Source organism: Canis aureus, chromosome 23, assembly GCF_053574225.1.
Source record: "Canis aureus isolate CA01 chromosome 23, VMU_Caureus_v.1.0, whole genome shotgun sequence".
Taxonomy (NCBI): domain Eukaryota; kingdom Metazoa; phylum Chordata; class Mammalia; order Carnivora; family Canidae; genus Canis; species Canis aureus.
Window position 1 is genome coordinate 52,231,379 of NC_135633.1, and position 17,198 is coordinate 52,248,576.

Below are 17,198 nucleotides of genomic sequence, written 5' to 3' on the forward strand. Positions count from 1 at the left end.
GGTCACCCCTTGGGCCTCCCCTGGGCCTGGTGACTCTGGCCTGCAGGTTGGCCTCACCTGGACTTGATTAGTGGGATGCAACCTGGGCCTCACTCATACCTGGTGACTCAGGTCCCCACATGGGCCTCTTGGACCTGGTGAATCTGGCCCTTACCTGGACTTCTCCCATACCCGGGGAGTCTGGTGACAACATGGGCCTCACCTGGACCTGGTGAATCTGGTCCCCATCTGGGCCTAACCCAGTCCTGGTGACTATGTTCCCCAACTGGACCTGATTGCTCTGGACTCTTTCTTGCCCTCACCTTGAACTGGTGACTCTGATCCGATCTGTGCGTCACCCAGACCTGGTGACTCTCGTCCTCAGCTGGGCATAATTGGTACCTGGTTACTCTGTTCCACACCTGAGCCTCACCTGGACATCATGTCTCTGGGAAATCCCTGGGCCTCACCCTGACCTGGTGATCTGGTCCCCATCTGGATGTCACCTGCACCAGGTGATTCTGGTACCCCTCTAGGCCTCAACCAGATCTGGTGACTCTTGTCCTCAACTGGGCCACACCTGGACCTAGTGAATATGCTCCATCTGGGCCTCATTTGGACCTGGTGACTCTGGTCACTCACTGGGCATCATCTGGAAATGGTTCCACTGCATGGCCTGCTGGTTTGCCTCACCTGGACCTGGTAACTCTGGTCCCTACCTGGGCATCATCGGGACATCTTGACCTGGTGAGTGGGGTTCCCACCTGGATCTTACCCATGCCTGGTGACACAGGTCCCCACGTGGGCCTCACTTGGACCTGGTGAATGTGGTCCTTACCTAGTCCTCACCCGGAACTGGTAAATCTGGTCATCACCTGGGCATCACCTAGTCCTGATGACTATGTTCCCCACGTGGACCTGATTGCTGTGGACACCTTCTTGGCCTCACCTGGAAGTGGTAACTCTGATCCCAACTGGGACTCTCCCAGATCTGGTGACTCTGGTCCTCACCTGGGCCTCATCTGGACCTAGTGACTCTGCATGGCCTGTAGGTTGGCCTCACCTGGACCTGGTAACTCTCGTCCCTACCTGAGCATCTTTCGGACCTGGTTCCTCTGCATGGCCTGCAGGTTGGCCTCACCTGGAACTGGTGAGTGGGTTTGTCACCTGGGCCTAACCCTTGCCTAGTGACACAGGTCCCCACGTGGGCCTCACTTGGACCTGGTGAATCTGGTCCTTACCTGGTGGTCACCCGGAACTGGTAACTCTGGTCACCACATGGGAATCACCTGGGCCTGGTGAATCTGGTCCCCATCTGGGCCTCACCCAGTCCTGTTGACTTACTTCCCCACCTGGACCTGATTGCTGTGGACTCCTTCTTGGCTAACCTGGAACTGCTGACTCTGATGCTAACTGGGCCTCACCCAGATCTGGTGATTCTGGTCCTCACCTGTGGACCATTATGACCTGGAGACTCTGTTCCACACCTGAGCCTCAACCGGATATGTTGACTCTGGATCCCTTCTGGGCCTCAGCCTGACATGAGGACTCTGGTCCCCATCTGGATGTCACCAGACCAGGTGAATCTGGTACCCCTCTGGGCCTCAACTTGACCTGGTGACTCTGGTCCTCAACTGGGCCTCAACGGACCTAGTTAACATACTCCCCAGTGCGCCACATCTGGGCCTGGTGACTCTGGTTCTACCTGGGCATCATCGGGACATGGTTACTCTATTCCCAATTGGAGTGACCTGATCCTGGTAACTCTGGTCCTGACTTTGGCCTCTTCTGTACCAGGTGACTCTGGATCCACCTTGGGTTCACCGGTAACTGGTGACTCTGATCCTAAGCATGGCCTCACCTGACCTGGTGACTGTGGTTCCCATCGGGACCTCCCCAGGACCTCATGTCTCTGGTCCAAACTGGGCCTCACCAGGACCTGGTGTCTCTGGTACCCACCTTGGTAGCATCAGGATACGGTTACACTGTTCACTAACAGTGACCCAGCCGGACCTATTAAATCTGGTCTTCACCTGGGCCACACCTGGACATGTTGACACTGGTTCCCACCTGGGTCTCACCTGGACATGGTGAGTCGCATCCACAACTGGTCTTCCCCTGTAAATGGTGATTCTCGTTCCGACATGGACATCATGTGGACCTGGTGGCTGCAGTGTTTCTAGCTTCTCATGTACCTCGTGACTCTGGTCCCCACCAGGGCCTCACAGGGACCTGGTGAGTGTGGTTGCCACCTGCACCTCAAGTGCACCTGGTCATTCTGGTCTGCACCTGAGACTACCCTGCATCTGGTGACTGTGGTCCCCACCTGGGCTTCACCTGCTTTGGGGACTGCGATCTCCATCTGGGCCTCACCTGGCCCTGATGACCATGGTCCTCAACTGGGCAAAATTGGGACCCGTTGACTGTATTCCACAACTGGACCTCACCTGGACCAGGTGATTCTGGTCTCCCTCTCGGACTCACCACGCCCTAGTGACTGTGAATCCAAGTTTGCCCTGACTTGGACCTGCTTACCCTGGTTGCCACCTGCGCCTGACCTCGAACTGTTGACTCTGGTACTTTCAAGGGCCTACCATGTACCTTGTGATCCTGGTCCCCACCTGGGACTCACCTGGACGTGGTGACTCATGTCACAACCGCGTACTCACCTGGACCTGCTTACTGTGTTCCACATCTGGGCATCAAGTAGACTTGTTGACCATGGTCCCCAAGCCGGCCTCACATGACCTGTTGCCTCTGATCCCCACCGGGGCCTCACGTGTACCTGGTAACTCTGGTCCTCACATGGGTCTCATGTGGACCTAGTGACTCTCGTCCCCACCTGGGCTTCACCTGGATCTGGTCACTCTGGTCCCCACCTGGAACTCTCCTGCAACTGGTGACTCTCTTGCCAACATGGACCTCACCTGGATCTGGTGACTCTGGTCCTCAGTTTGGCCTCACCTGGACCTGGTGTCTCTCGTCCCCACTTGGACCTAACTCAGAACTGCTGAATCTTGCCCTACCTAGGCCGCACCCAGACCTGGTGACTCTTGTCACCAGCTATGCCTCAATTCGACCTGATGAATCTGGTCCTCATGTGGGCCTCACATGGACCTGGGACTCAGCTGGATACAGTGGCTCTGGTTCCCACAAGGGGCTCAAATGATACTGGTGACTGTGGTCTTATTCTATGCCTCACCAGGACCTAGTGATTCTGTTCCCCATCTGGGCCTGCATGGCCCTAGTGACTCTGGTCCTCACCCAGGAATCATTGGGAACTGGATATTCTATTCCACACCTGGGTCTCACTTTGACCAGGGACCACTGGTCCCATTCTGGGCCTCAAAATAAACTGGTTACTCTGGTTCCCCCTCTTGGCCTCACCCTTACCTGGTGACTCTGGTCACCCCTTGGGCTTCACTTGGGCCTGGTGAATCTGGTCCTTAGCTGGTCCGCACCTGGAATTGGTGACTGGTCGCCACCTGGGTCTCACCTGGACTTGGTGAATCCTGTTGCCACCTCCGCCTTACCTGGACCTTGTGACTGTGGTCCCACCTGGACCTAACCTGGATCTGGTGGCTCTGTTTCCCATATGGGGCTCTCCTGAACCTGGTTCCTGTGGTCTCCATCTGGCCTCACCTGGAACACAATGACTCTGATACATATTTGGGCCTCACCTGGACGAGGTGACTGGTTCCCACATGGACCTCAACTGGCCCTGGTGACTCAGGTCCTCATATGGCATCATGGGACCTGGTTTCTCAGTTCCACATCGGGGCCTCACCTGGACCTAGTGATTCTCGTCCCCCTCTGGGCCTCACCCTGACGTGCTGACTCTAATCCCCCCCCGGATATCACCAGAACCGGGTGACTCTGGTCCCCCTCGGGACTCACCCGGAGCTGGGGTCACTGCTCTTCAACACTGCCTCAACAGGACCTGGTGAATCTACTCCTCACTTAGGCCTCGTCTGGACCTTGTGACTCTTTTCCCACCTGGCAACAATGGGACATGGTTACTCTGTTCCGCACCTGGGCCTCACATGGACATGATAACTTTGCTCCGCACTTTGGCCTCAATTGGTCCCGATGACCCTGGACCCATCCGAGGCCTCAATCTGGACCTGGAGACTGTCGTCCCCACCTGGGTCTCACCTGGACCTGGTGACTCTCGTTCCCACATGAACCACACCTGGACCTGGTGACTGTGGTGTACTTGTAGACTCACATTTACCTGGTGACTCCGGTCCCCACTAGTGCCTCACCTGGATCTGGTGACTTTGGCCTGCAGGTTGGCCTCACTTGGACCTGGTGAGTGGGGTTGCCACCTGGGCCTCACCCAAACCTGGTGATCTGGTCCCCATCTGGATGTCACCTGCACCAGGTGATTCTGGTACCCCTCTAGGCCTCAACCAGATCTGGTGACTCTTGTCCTCAACTGGGCCCCACCTGGACCTAGTGAATATGCTCCATCTGGGCCTCATTTGGACCTGGTGACTCTGGTCACTCACTGGACATCATCGGGAAATGGTTCCACTGCATGGCCTGCTGGTTGGCCTCACCTGGACCTGGTAACTCTGGTCCCTACCTGGGCATCACTGGGACCTGGTTCCTCGGCATGGCCTGCAGGTTGGCCTTATCTTGACCTGGTGAGTGGGGTTCCCACCTGGGTCTTACCCAAGCCTGATGACACAGGTCCCCACGTGGGCCTCACTAGGACCTGGTGAATGTGGTCCTTACCTAGTCCTCACCCGGAACTGGTAAATCTGGTCACCATCTGGGCATCATCTAGTCCTGGTGACTTTGTTCCCCACCTGGACCTGATTGCTGTGGACACCTTCTTGGCCTCACCTGGAAGTGGTAACTCTGATCTTAACTGGGCCTCTCCGAGATATGGTGACTCTGGTCCTCACCTGTGGACCATTATGACCTGGATACTCTGTTCCTCACCTGAGCCTCACCTGGACATGATGACTCTGAATCCCCTCTGGGCCTTGCCCTGACATGGTTACGCTCGTCCCCTTCTGGATGTCATCTAGACCAGGTGAATCTGGTACCCCTCTAGGCCTCACCCAATCCTGGTGACTCAGGTCCCCACGTGGGCCTCTTTGATCTGTTAATCTGGTCCTTACTTGGTCCTCTCCCAGACCCGGGGACTCTGCTGACCACCTGGGCCTCACCTGGACCTGGTGAATCTGGTCCCCATCTGGGCCTCACCCATTCCTGGTGACTTTGTTCGCCACCTGGACCTGATTGTTGTGGTCTCCTTCTTGGCCTCACCTGGAACTGGTCACTCTGATCGTATCTGCACGTCACCCAGATCTGGTGAGTCTGGTCCTCACCTGGGCATCATTGGTACCTGGTGACTCTGTTCCTCACCTGAGTCTCACCTGGACATGATTACTCTTGAACCTCTCTGGGCCTCACCCTGACCTGGTGACTCTGGTCCCCATCAGGATGTCACCTGGTCCAGGTGTTTCTGGTACCCCTCTAGGACTCAACCATATCTGGTGACTGTGATCCTCAACTGGGCATCACCTGCACCTAGTGAATATGCTCCATCTGGGCCTCAATTGGACCTGGTGACTCTGATCCCTACCTGGGCATCATCGGGACATGTTCCACTGCATGGCCTGCAGGTTGGCCTCACCTGGACCTGAGAACTCTATTCCCTACCTCGGCATCATCGGGACATGGTTCCTCTGCATGGCCTGCAGGTTGGCCTCACCTGGACCTGGTGAGAGAGGTTGTCACTTGGGCCTCACACATTCCTGGTGACACAGGTCCCCAACGTGGGCCTCACTTGGACCTGGTGAATCTGGTCCTTAACCGGTCCTCACCCGGAACTCGTAACTCTGTTCACCACCTGGGAATCACCTGGACCTGGTGAATCTGGTCCCCATCTGGGCGTCACCCAGTCCTCAGGGCTTTGTTCCCCACCTGGACCTGATTGCTGTGGACCCTTTCTTGGCCTCACCTGGAACTGGTGACTCTGATCCTATCTGCGTGTCACCCAGACCTGGTGACTCTGGTCCTCACCTGGACGTCATTGGTACCTGGTGAATCTCTTCCACACCTGAGCCTCACCTGGACATGATGACTCTGGAACCTTTCTGGGCCTCCCCCTGACATGGTGATTCTGGTCCGCATCTGGATGTCACCTGGACCAGGTGTTTCTGGTACCCCTCTAGGCCTCAACCAGATCTGGTGATCCTGGTCCTCACCTGGGCCTCACTGGGACCTAGTGATCATGCTCCCCACCTGTGCCCCATGTGGACCTGATGACTCTGGTCCTACCTGGGCATCATCGGGACATGGTTACTCTATTCCACACTTGAACTGAACTGATCCTGGTAACTCTGGTCCGGACTTTGGCCTCTTCTGTACCAAGTGACTCTGGCTCCACGTGGGCCACACCTGTAACTGGTGACTCTGATCCTAAGCATGGCCTCACCTGACCTGGTGACTGTGGTTCCCATCGGGACCTCACCTGGACCTCATGTCTCTGGTCCCACCTGGGGCTCACCAGGTCCTGGTGTCTCTGGTACCCACCTGGGTAGCATCAGCATATGGTTATATTGTACACTAACAGTGACCCAGCCGGACCTATCAACTCTGGTCTTCACCTGGGCCACACCTGGACATGGTGACACTGGTTCCCACCTGGATCTCACCTGGACATGGTGAGTCGGATCCCCACCTGGGCCTCACCTGTAACTGGTGATTCTCGTCCCCACATGGACATCATGTGGACCTGGTGGCTGCAGTGTTTCTAGCTTCTCATGTACCTCGTGACTCTGGTCCCCACCAGGGTCTCACTGTGACCTGGTGAGTGTGGTTGCCACCTGCAATTCACATGGACCTGGTGATTCTGGTCTGCACCTGAGACAAACCTGGAGCTGGTGACTGTGGTCCCCACCTTGGCTTCACCTGGATTTGGGGACTCCGGTCCCTTCTGGGCCTCACCTGGCCCTGTTGAACATGGTCCTCAACTGGGCAAAATTGGGACCCAGAGACTGTGTTCCACAACTGGACCTCACCTGGACCAGGTGACTCTCGTCCCCCTCTGGGTCTAAACGTGCCCTAGTGACTGTCAACCCCACTTTGGCCTGACATGGACCTGCTGACCCCAGTTGCCACCTGCGACTGACCTCGAACAGTTGACTCTGGTTCTTTCAAGGACCTCTCCTGTACCTGGTGATCATGGTCCCCACTTGGGCCTCACCTGGACGTGGTGACTCTTGTCACCACCGGTTCTCACACGGACCTGGTTACTGTGTTCCACACCTGGGCCTAATGTAGACCTGTTGACCATGGTCCCCAAGCCCGCCTCACATGGACCTGTTGCCTCCTATCCCCACCGGGGCCTCACGTGTACATGGTAACTCTGGCCCTCACCTAGGCTTCATCTGGACCTACTGACTGGTCCCAACCTGGGCTTCACCTGGATCTGGTGACTCTGGTCCCCAACTGGAAGTCACCTGGATCTGGTGACTCTGGTCCCCAGCTGGACCTCTCCTGGACCTGGTGACTCTCTTTCCAACATGGAGCTCACCTGGATATGGTGACTCTGGTCCTCAGTTTGGCCTCACCTGGACCTGGTGTCTCTTGTCCCCACGTTGACCTAACTCAGAACTGCTGAATCTTGCCCCACCTAGGCCGCACCCACACCTGGTGACTCTTGTCCCCAGCTATGCCTCAATTCGACATGATGAATCTGGTCCTCATGTGGGCCTCACATGGACCTGGGACTCAGCTGGATACAGTGGCTCTGGATCCCACATGGGGCTCACCTGATACTGGTGACTGTGGTCTTATTCTATGCCTCACCAGGACCTAGTGATTCTGTTCCCCATCTGGGCCTGCATGGCCCTTGTGACTCTGGTCCTCACCCAGGCATCATTGGGACCTGGATACTCTATTCCACACCTGGGCCTCACACTGCCAAGGGACCTCTGATCCCATTCTGGGCCTCAAACTAAACTGCTTACTCTGGTTCCCCCTCTGGGCCTCAACCTTACCTGGTGACTCTGTTCACCCCTTGGGATTCACTTGGGCCTGGTGAATCTGGTCTTTAGCTTGTCCTCACCTGGATCTGGTGACTGTTCGCCACCTGGGCCTCACCTGGACTTGGTGAATCCTGTTGCCACCTATGCCTCAAGTAGACCTTGTGACTGTGGTCCCACCTTGACCTCACCTGGATCTCTTGGCTCTGGTTCCCATATGGGGCTCTCCTTGACTTGGTTCCTGTGGTCTCCATCTTGCCTCACATGGAACACAATGACTCTCATCCATATTTGGGCCTCTCCTGGACCTGTTTACTCAGGTCCTTACCTGGGCATTATTGGGACCTGGATACTCTCTTATATACCTGGGCCTCACCTGGACCTGGTGACAGTTGTCCCACCTGTGCCTCACCTGGTCGAGGTGACTGGTTCCCACAAGGACCTCACCTGGACCTGGTGACTCAGGTCCTCATATGGGCATCATGGGACCTGGTTTCTCAGTTCCACATCGGGGCCTCACCTGGACCTAGTGATTCTCGTCCCGCTCTGCGCATCACCCTGACATGGTGACTGTGGTCCCCACCTGGATATCACCAGAACCGGGTGCCTCTGGTCCCCCTCTGGGACTCACCCGGAGCTGGGGATTCTGGTGCTCAATTGGGCCTCAACAGAACCTGGTGAATCTACTCCACACTTAGGCCGCGTCTGGACCTTGTGACTCTTTTCCCACCTGGCATCAATGGGACATGTTTACTCTCTTCCCCACCTGGGCCTCACCTGGACATGATAACTTTGCTCCACACTTTGGCCTCCACTGGTCCTGATGACTCTGGTCCCCCCACCTAGGCCTCAATCTGGACCTGATGACTGTGGTCCCCACCTGGGTCTCACCTGGACCTCGTGACTCTCGTTCCCACATGAACCACACCTGGCCCTGGTGACAGTGGGGTTCTAGTAGACTCACATTTACATGGTGACTCTGGTCCCCGCTAGGGCCTCACGTCGATCTGGTGACTTTGGCCTGCAGGTTTGCCTCACCTGGACCTGGTGAGTGGGGTTGCCACCTGGGCCTCATCCATACCTGGTGACTCAGGTCCCCACGGGGGCCTCTTGGACCTGGTGAATCTGGTCCTTACCTGGTCCTCTCCCAGACCCGGGGACTCTGGTCACCACCTGGGCCTCACCTGGACTTGGTCAATCTGGTCCTCATCTGGGCCTCACCCAGTCTTGGTGACTTTGTTCCCCACCTGGACCTGATTGCTGTGGACTCCGTCGTGGCCTCATCTGGAACTGGTGAGTCTGATCCTAACTGGGCCTCATCCAGATGTGGTGACTCTGGTCCGCACCTGTGGACATTATGAACTGGATACTCTGTTCCACACCTGAGCCTCACCTGGACATGATGACTCTGGATCCCCTCTGGGTCTCAGCCTGACATGGTGACTCTGGTCCCCATCTGGTTGATACCTAGACCAGGTGAATCTGGTACGCCTCTATGCCTCAACTAGACCTGGTGACTCTGGTCCTCAACTGGGCCTCAACGGGACCTAGTGAACATGCTCCCCCCGTGCGCCTCATCTGGGCCTGGTCACTCTGGTTCTACCTGGGCATCATCGGACATGGTTACTGTATTAGCCACTGGGACTGACCTGATCCTGGCAACTCTGGTCCTGACTTTGGCCGCTTCTGTACCAGGTGACTCTGGCTCTACCTGGGCCTAACCTGTAACTGGTGACTCTGATCCTAAGCATGGCCTCACCTGACCTGGTGACTGTGGTTCCCATCGGGACCTCACCTGGACCTGATGTCTCTGTTCCCCACCTGGGTAGCATCAGGATATGGTTACACTGTTCACTAACAGTGACCCAGCCGGACCTATTAACTCTGGTCTTCACCTGAGCCACACCTGGATATGGTGACACTGGTTCCTACCTGGGTCTCACCTGGACATGGTGAGTCGGATCCCCACCTGGTCCTCACCTGTAACTGGTGATTGTCGTTCCCACATGGACATCATGTGGACCTGGTGGCTGCAGTGTTTCTAGCTTCTCATGTACCTCATGCCTCTAGTCCCCACCAGGGCCTCACCGGGACCTGGTGAGTGTGGTTCCACCTGCACGTCACCTAGACATTGTGATTCTGGTCTTCACCTGAGACTACCCTGGATCTGGTGACTGGTGTCTCCACCTGGGCTTCACCTGGATTTGGGGACTCCGGTCCCCATCTGGGCCTCACCTGGCCCTGTTGACCATGGTCCTCAACTGGGCAAATTGGGACCCGGTGACTGTGTTCCACAACTGGAACTCACCTGGACCAGGTGACTCTGGTCCGCCTCTGGGTCTCACCGTGCCCTAGTGACTGTGAACCCCACTTTGTACTGACTTTGACCTGCTGACCCTGGTTGCCACCTGCAACTAACGTCGAACTGTTGACTCTGGTCCTTTCAAGGGCCTCCCCTGAACCTGGTGATCCTGGTCCCCACCTGGGCCTCACCTGGACGTGGTGACTCTTGTCACCACCGGTTACTCACGTGGACCTGGTTACTGTGTTCCACCCCTGGGCCTCAAGTAGACCTGTTGACCATGGTCCCCAAGCCGGCCTCACATGAACCTGTTGCCTGTGATCCCCACCGGGGCCTCACGTGTACCTGGTAACTCTGGTCCTCCCCTGGGTCTCTTCTGGACCTTGTGACACTGGTCCCCACCTGGGCTTCACCTGGATCTGGTGACTCTGGTCCCCGTCTGGGCTTCACCTGGATCTGGTGACTCTGGTCCCCACCTGGACCTCTCCTTTACCTGATGACACTCTTTCCAACATGGACCTCACCTGGATCTGGTAACTCTGGTCCTCAATTTGGCCTCACCTTGACCTGGTGTCTCTCGTCCCCACTTTGAACTACTCAGAACTGCTGAATCTTGCCCCACCTAGGCCGCACCCAGACCTGGTGACTCTTGTCCCCAGCTATGCCTCAATTCGACCTGATGAATCTGGTCCTCACGTGGGCCTCACATGGACCTAGGACTCAGCTGGATAGAGTGGCTCTGATTGCCACAAGGGTCTCACCTGATACTCCTGACTGTGGTCTTATTTTATGCCTCACCAGGACCTAGTCATTCGGTTCCCCATCTGGGCCTGCTTGGCCCTAGTGACTCTGGTCCTCACCCAGGCATCATTGCGACCTGGATACTCTATTCCACACCTGGGCTTCACTTTGACAAGGGACCTGTGGTCCCATTCTGGGCCTCAACCTAAACTGGATACTCTGGTTCCCCCTCGGGGCCTCACCCTTACCTGGTGACTCTGTTCACCCCTTGGGCTTCACTTGGGCCTGGTGAATCTGGTCCTTAGCTGGTCCGCACCTGGATGTGGTGACTGGTCGCCACCTGGGCGTCACCTGGACTTGGTGAGTCTGATCCCCACCTGGGCCTCAATGTAACTGGTGATTCTCGTTCCCACATGGACATCATGTGGACCTGGTGGCTGCAGTGTTTCTAGATTCTCATGCACTTCGTGGCTCTGGTCCCCACCAGGGCCTCACCGGGACCTGTTGAGTGTGGTTGCCACCTGAACATCACCTGGACTTTGCTGATTCTTGTCTGCCCCTGAGACTACCCTGGATCTGGTGACTGTGGTCCCCACCTGGGCTTCACCTGTATTTGGGGACTCCGGTCCCCATCAGGGCCTCACCTGTCCCTGTTGACCATGGTCCTCAACTGGGTAAATTGGGCCCCGGTGACTTTGTTCCACAACTGGACCTCACCTGACCAGGTGACTCTGGTCCCCCTCTGGGTCTCACCGTGTCCTAGTGACTGTGAACCCCACTTTGGCCTGACTAGGACCTGCTGACCCTGGTTGCCACCTGCGCCTGACCTCGAACTGTTGACCCAGGTTCTTTCAAGGGCCTTTCCTGTACCTGGTGTTTCTGGTCCCCACCTCGGCCTCACCTGGACGTGGTGACTCTTGTCACCACCGGGGACTCACCTTGACCTGCTTACTGTGTTCCACACCTTGACCTCCAGTAGACCTGTTTACCATGGTCCCCAAGACGGCCTCACATGGACATGATGACTCTGGAACCTCTCTTGGCCTCACCCTGAACTGGTGACTCTGGTTTCCATCTGGATGTCACCTGTACCAGGTGATTCTGGTACCCCTCTGGGCCTCAACGAGATCTGGTGACTCTGGTCCTCAACTGGGCCTCAACGGGACCTAGTGAATATGCTCCATCTGGGCATCATTTGGACCTGGTGACTTTGGTCCCTCCCTGGGCATCATCGGGACATGGTTACACAGCATGGCCTACAAGTTGGAATCACCAGGACCCGGTAACTCTGGTCCCTGCATGGGCATCATCGGGACACGGTTCCTCTCCATGGCCCAAGGGTTGGCCTCACCTGGACCGGGTGATTGGGGTTTCCACCTGAGCCACCTGGCCGAACCCAGATCTGGTGACTCTTGTCCCCAGCTATTCCTCCCCTGTACCTGGTGACCCATGCACCCACGTGGGCCTCACTTGGACCTGGTGAATCTGGTCCTTACCTGGTCCTCACCTGGAACTGGTAACTCTGGTCACCACCTGGGAATCACCTGGACCTTGTGAATCTGGTCCCCATGTGGGCCTCACACAGTCCTGGTGACTTTGTTCCCCACCTGGACCTGATTGCTGTGGACACATTCTTGGCTTCACCTGGAAGTGGTGAGTGTGATCCTAACTTGGCCTCACCCAGATCTGGTGACTTTGGTCCTCACCTGTGGACCATTATGATCTAGATACTCCGTTCCACACCTGAGCCTCACTTGGACATGATGACTCTGGATCCCCTATGGGCCTCACCCTGACATGGTGATTCTGCTCCCCATCTGGATGTCACCTAGACCAGGTGAATCTGGTACCCCTCTAGGCCTCAACTAGACCTCGTGACTCTGGTCTGCAACTGGGCCTCACTGGGACCGAGTGAATATGCTCCCCACCTGCGCCTCATCTGGACCTGGTGACTCTGGTTCTACCTGGGTATCATCGGGGCATGGTTACTCTATTCCCCACTGGGACTGACCTGATCCTGGTAACTATGGTCCTGACTTTGGCCTCTTCTGTACCAGGTGACTCTGGCTCAACAGGGGCCTCACCTGTAACTGGTGACTCTGATCCTAAGCATGCCCTCACCTGACCTGGTGACTGTGGTTCCCATCGGGACCTCTTCTGGACCTCACGTCTCTGGGCCCTCCTGGGACTCACCAGGACCTGGTTTCTGTGGTTCCCACCTGGGTAGCATCAGGATATGTTTACACTGTTCACTAACAGTGACCCAGCCGGACCTAATAACTCTGGTCTTCACCTGGGGCACACGAAGACATGGTGACACTGGTTCCCACCTGGGTCTCACCGGGACATGGTGACTCGGATCCCCACCTGCTCCTCACTTGTAACTTGTAATTCTCGTTCCCACATGGACATCATGTGGACCTGGTGGCTGCAGTGTTACTAGCTTCTCAGGACCTCGTGACTCTGGTCCCCACCGGGGCCTCACCGGGACTTGGTGAGTGTGGTTGCCACCTGCATGTCACCAGGACCTGGTGATTCTGGTGTCCACCTGAGACTACCCTGGATCTGGTGACTGTGGTCCCCACCTGGTCTTCACCTGGATTTGGGGACTCCGGTCCCCATCTGGGCCTCACCTGGCCCTGTTGACCATGGTCCTCAACTGTGCAGAATTGGGACCCGGTGACTGTATTCCACAACTGGATCTCACCTGGACAAGGTGACTCTGGTCCCCCTCTGGGTCTCACTTTGCCCTAGTGACTGTGAACCCCACTTTGGCCTGACTTGGACCTGCTGACCCTGGTTGCCACCTGCGCCTGACCTCAAACTGTTGACTCTGGTTCTCTCAAGGGCCTCCCCTGTACCTGGTGATCCTGGTCCCGAATTGGTCCTCAACTGGACGTGGTGACTTTTCTCACCACCGGGGACTCACCTGGACATGATTACTTTGTTCCACACCTGGGCCTCACGTAGACCTGTTGACGATGGTCCCCAAGCCGGCCTCACGTGGACCTTTTGGCTCTGATCCCCACCGGTGGCTCACGTGTATCTGGTAACTTTGATCCTCACCTGGGCCTCATCTGGACCTAGTGACTCTGGTCCCCACCTGGGCTTCACCTGGATCTGGTGACTCTGGTCCCCACCTGGACTTCACCTGGATCTGGTGACTCTGGTCCCCACCTGGACCTCTACTGGACCTGGTGACTCTCGTTCCAACATGGACCTCACCTGGATCTGGTGACTCTGGTCCTCAGTTTGGCCTCACTTGGACTGGTGTCTCTCGTCCCCACTTTGACCTAACTCAGAACTGCTGAATCTTGCCCCACCTAGGCCGCACAGAGACCTGGTGACTCTTGTCCCCACCTAAGCCTCAATTCAACCTGATGAATCTGGTCCTGACGTGGGGCTCACATGGACCTAGGACTCAGCTGGATAGAGTGGCTCTGGTTCCCACAAGGGGCACACCTGATACTGGTGATTGTGGTCTTATTCTATGCCTCACCAGGACCTAGTGTTTCTGTTCCCCATCTGGGCCTCCATGGCCCTAGTGACTCTGGTCCTCACCCAGGCGTTATTGTGACCTGGATACTCTATTCCACACCTGGGCCTCTCTTTGACCAGGGACCTCTGGTCCCATTCTGGGCCTCAAACTAAACTGGTTACTCTGGTCCCCCCTCTGGGCCTCACCCTGCCCTGGTGACTCTGGTCACCACTTGGGCTTCACTTGGGCCTGGAGAATCTGGTCCTTATCTGTTTCGCACCTGGATCTGGTGACTGGTAGCCACCTGGGCCTAACCTGGACCCGGTGAATCCTGTTGCCTCCTGCGGCTCACCTGGACCTTGTGACTGTGGTCCAACCTGGACCTCACCTGGACGAGTTGACTGGTTCCCACAGGGACCTCACCTGGACCTGGTGACTCAGGTCCTCATATGGGCTTCATGAGACCTGGTTTCTCAGTTCCACATCGGGGCCTCATCTGGACCTAGTGATTCTCGTCCCCCTCTGGGCCTTACCCGGACGTGGTGATTCTGGTCCCCACCTGGATATCACCAGAACCGGGTGACTCTCGTCCCCCACTGGGACTCACCCGGAGCTGGGACACTGGTCCTCAGCTGATCCTCAACAGGACCTGGTGAATCTACTCCTCACTTAGGTCTCGTTTGGACCTTGTGTCTCTTTTCTCACCTGACATCAATGGGACATGGTTATTCTGTTCCCCAACTGGGCCTCACCTGACATGATAACTTTGCTCCACAGTTTGGCCTCAACTGCTCCTGATGACTCTTGTCCCCCCACAGAGGCCTCAATCGGGACCTGTTGACTGTGGTCCCCACCTGGGTCTCACCTGGACCTTTTGACTCTCGTTCCCACTTGAAACACACCTGGACCTGGTGACTGTTGTTTTCTTTTAGACTCACATTTACCTGGTGACACCGGTCCCCACTAGGGCCTCACCTGGATCTGGTGACTCTGGCTTGCAGGTTGGCTTCACCTGGACCTGGTGAGTGGGGTTGCCACCTGAGCTTCACCCATACCTGATGACTCAGGAACCCACGTGGTTCTCTTGGACCTGGTGAATCTGGTCCTTACATGGTCCTCTCCCAGACCCGGGGATTCTGGTCACCTCCTGGGCCTCAGCTGGACCTGGTGAATCTCTATCCCATCTGGGCCTCAACCAGTCCTGGTGAGTTTGTTCCCCACCTGGACCTGATTGCTTTGGACTCTTTCTTGGCCTCACCTAGAACTGGTGACTCTTATCCTCTCTGCGCGTGACTCAGGCCTGAAGACTCTGGTCCTCATCTGGATATCACCTGGACAAGGTTATTCTGGTACCCCTCTAGTTCTAAACCAGATCTGGTGTCTCTGGTCTTCAACTGGGCCTCGTCTGGACCTAGTGAATATGCTCCATCTGGGACTCATTTGGACCTGGTGACTCTCTTCCTTACCTGGGCATCATCGGGACAAAGTTCCACTGCATGGCCTTTAGGTTGGCCGCACCTGGACCTGGTAAATGTGGTTCTACCTGGGCATCATCGGGACGTGGTTACTCTATTCCCAGTGGGACTGACCTGATCGTGGTAACTCTGGTCCTGACTTTGGCCTTTTCTGTGTCATGTGACTCTGGCTCCCCCTGGATCTCACCTGTAAGTGGTAACTCTGATCCTAAGCATGGCCTCACCTCACCTGGAGACTGTGGTTTCCATCGGTACCTCACCTGGACCTCATGTCTCTGGTCCCAACTGGGACTCACCAGGACTTGTATCTGGTTCCCACCTGAGTAGCATCAGGATATGGTTACACTGTTCACCAACAGTGATGCGGCCGGACCTATTAACTCTCGTCTTCACCTGGTCCACACTTGGACATGGTGACACTGGTTCCCACCAGGGTCTCACCTGGACATGGTGACTCAGATCTCCACCTGCTCCTCACCTGTAACTTGTAATTCTCGTTCCCACATGGACATCCTGTGGACCTGGTGGTTGCAGTGTTACTAGCTTCTCATGTACCTCGTGACTCTGGTCCCCACCAGGGCCTCCCCGGGACTTGGTGAGTGTGGTTGCTCCTGCACCTCACCAGGACCTGGTGATTCTGGTCTCCACCTGAGACTACCCTGGATCTGGTGACTGTGGTCCCCACCTGGGCTTCACCTGAATTTGGGGACTCCGGTCCCCATCTGGGCCTCAACTGGCCCTGTTGACCATGGTCCTCAACTGTGCAGAATTGGGACCCGGTGACTGTATTCCACAACTGGATCTCACCTGGACAAGGTCACTCTGGTCCCCCTCTGGGTCTCACTGTGCCCTAGTGACTGTGAACCCCACTTTGGCCTGACTTGGATCTGCTGACCCTGGTTGCCACCTGCGCCTGACCTCAAACTGTTGACTCTGGTTCTCTCAAGGGCCTCCCCTGTACCTGGTGATCCTGGTCCCCAATTGGTCCTCAACTGGACGTGGTGACTCTTGTCACCACCGGGGACTCACCTGGACATGATTACTTTGTTCCACACCTGGGCCTCAGGTAGACCTGTTGACGATGGTCCCCAAGCCGGCCTCACGTGGACCTTTTGGCTCTGATCCCCCCGGGGGCTCACGTGTCTGGTAACTCTGATCCTCACCTGGGCCTCATCTGGACCTAGTGACTCTGGTCCCCACCTGGGCTTCACATGGAT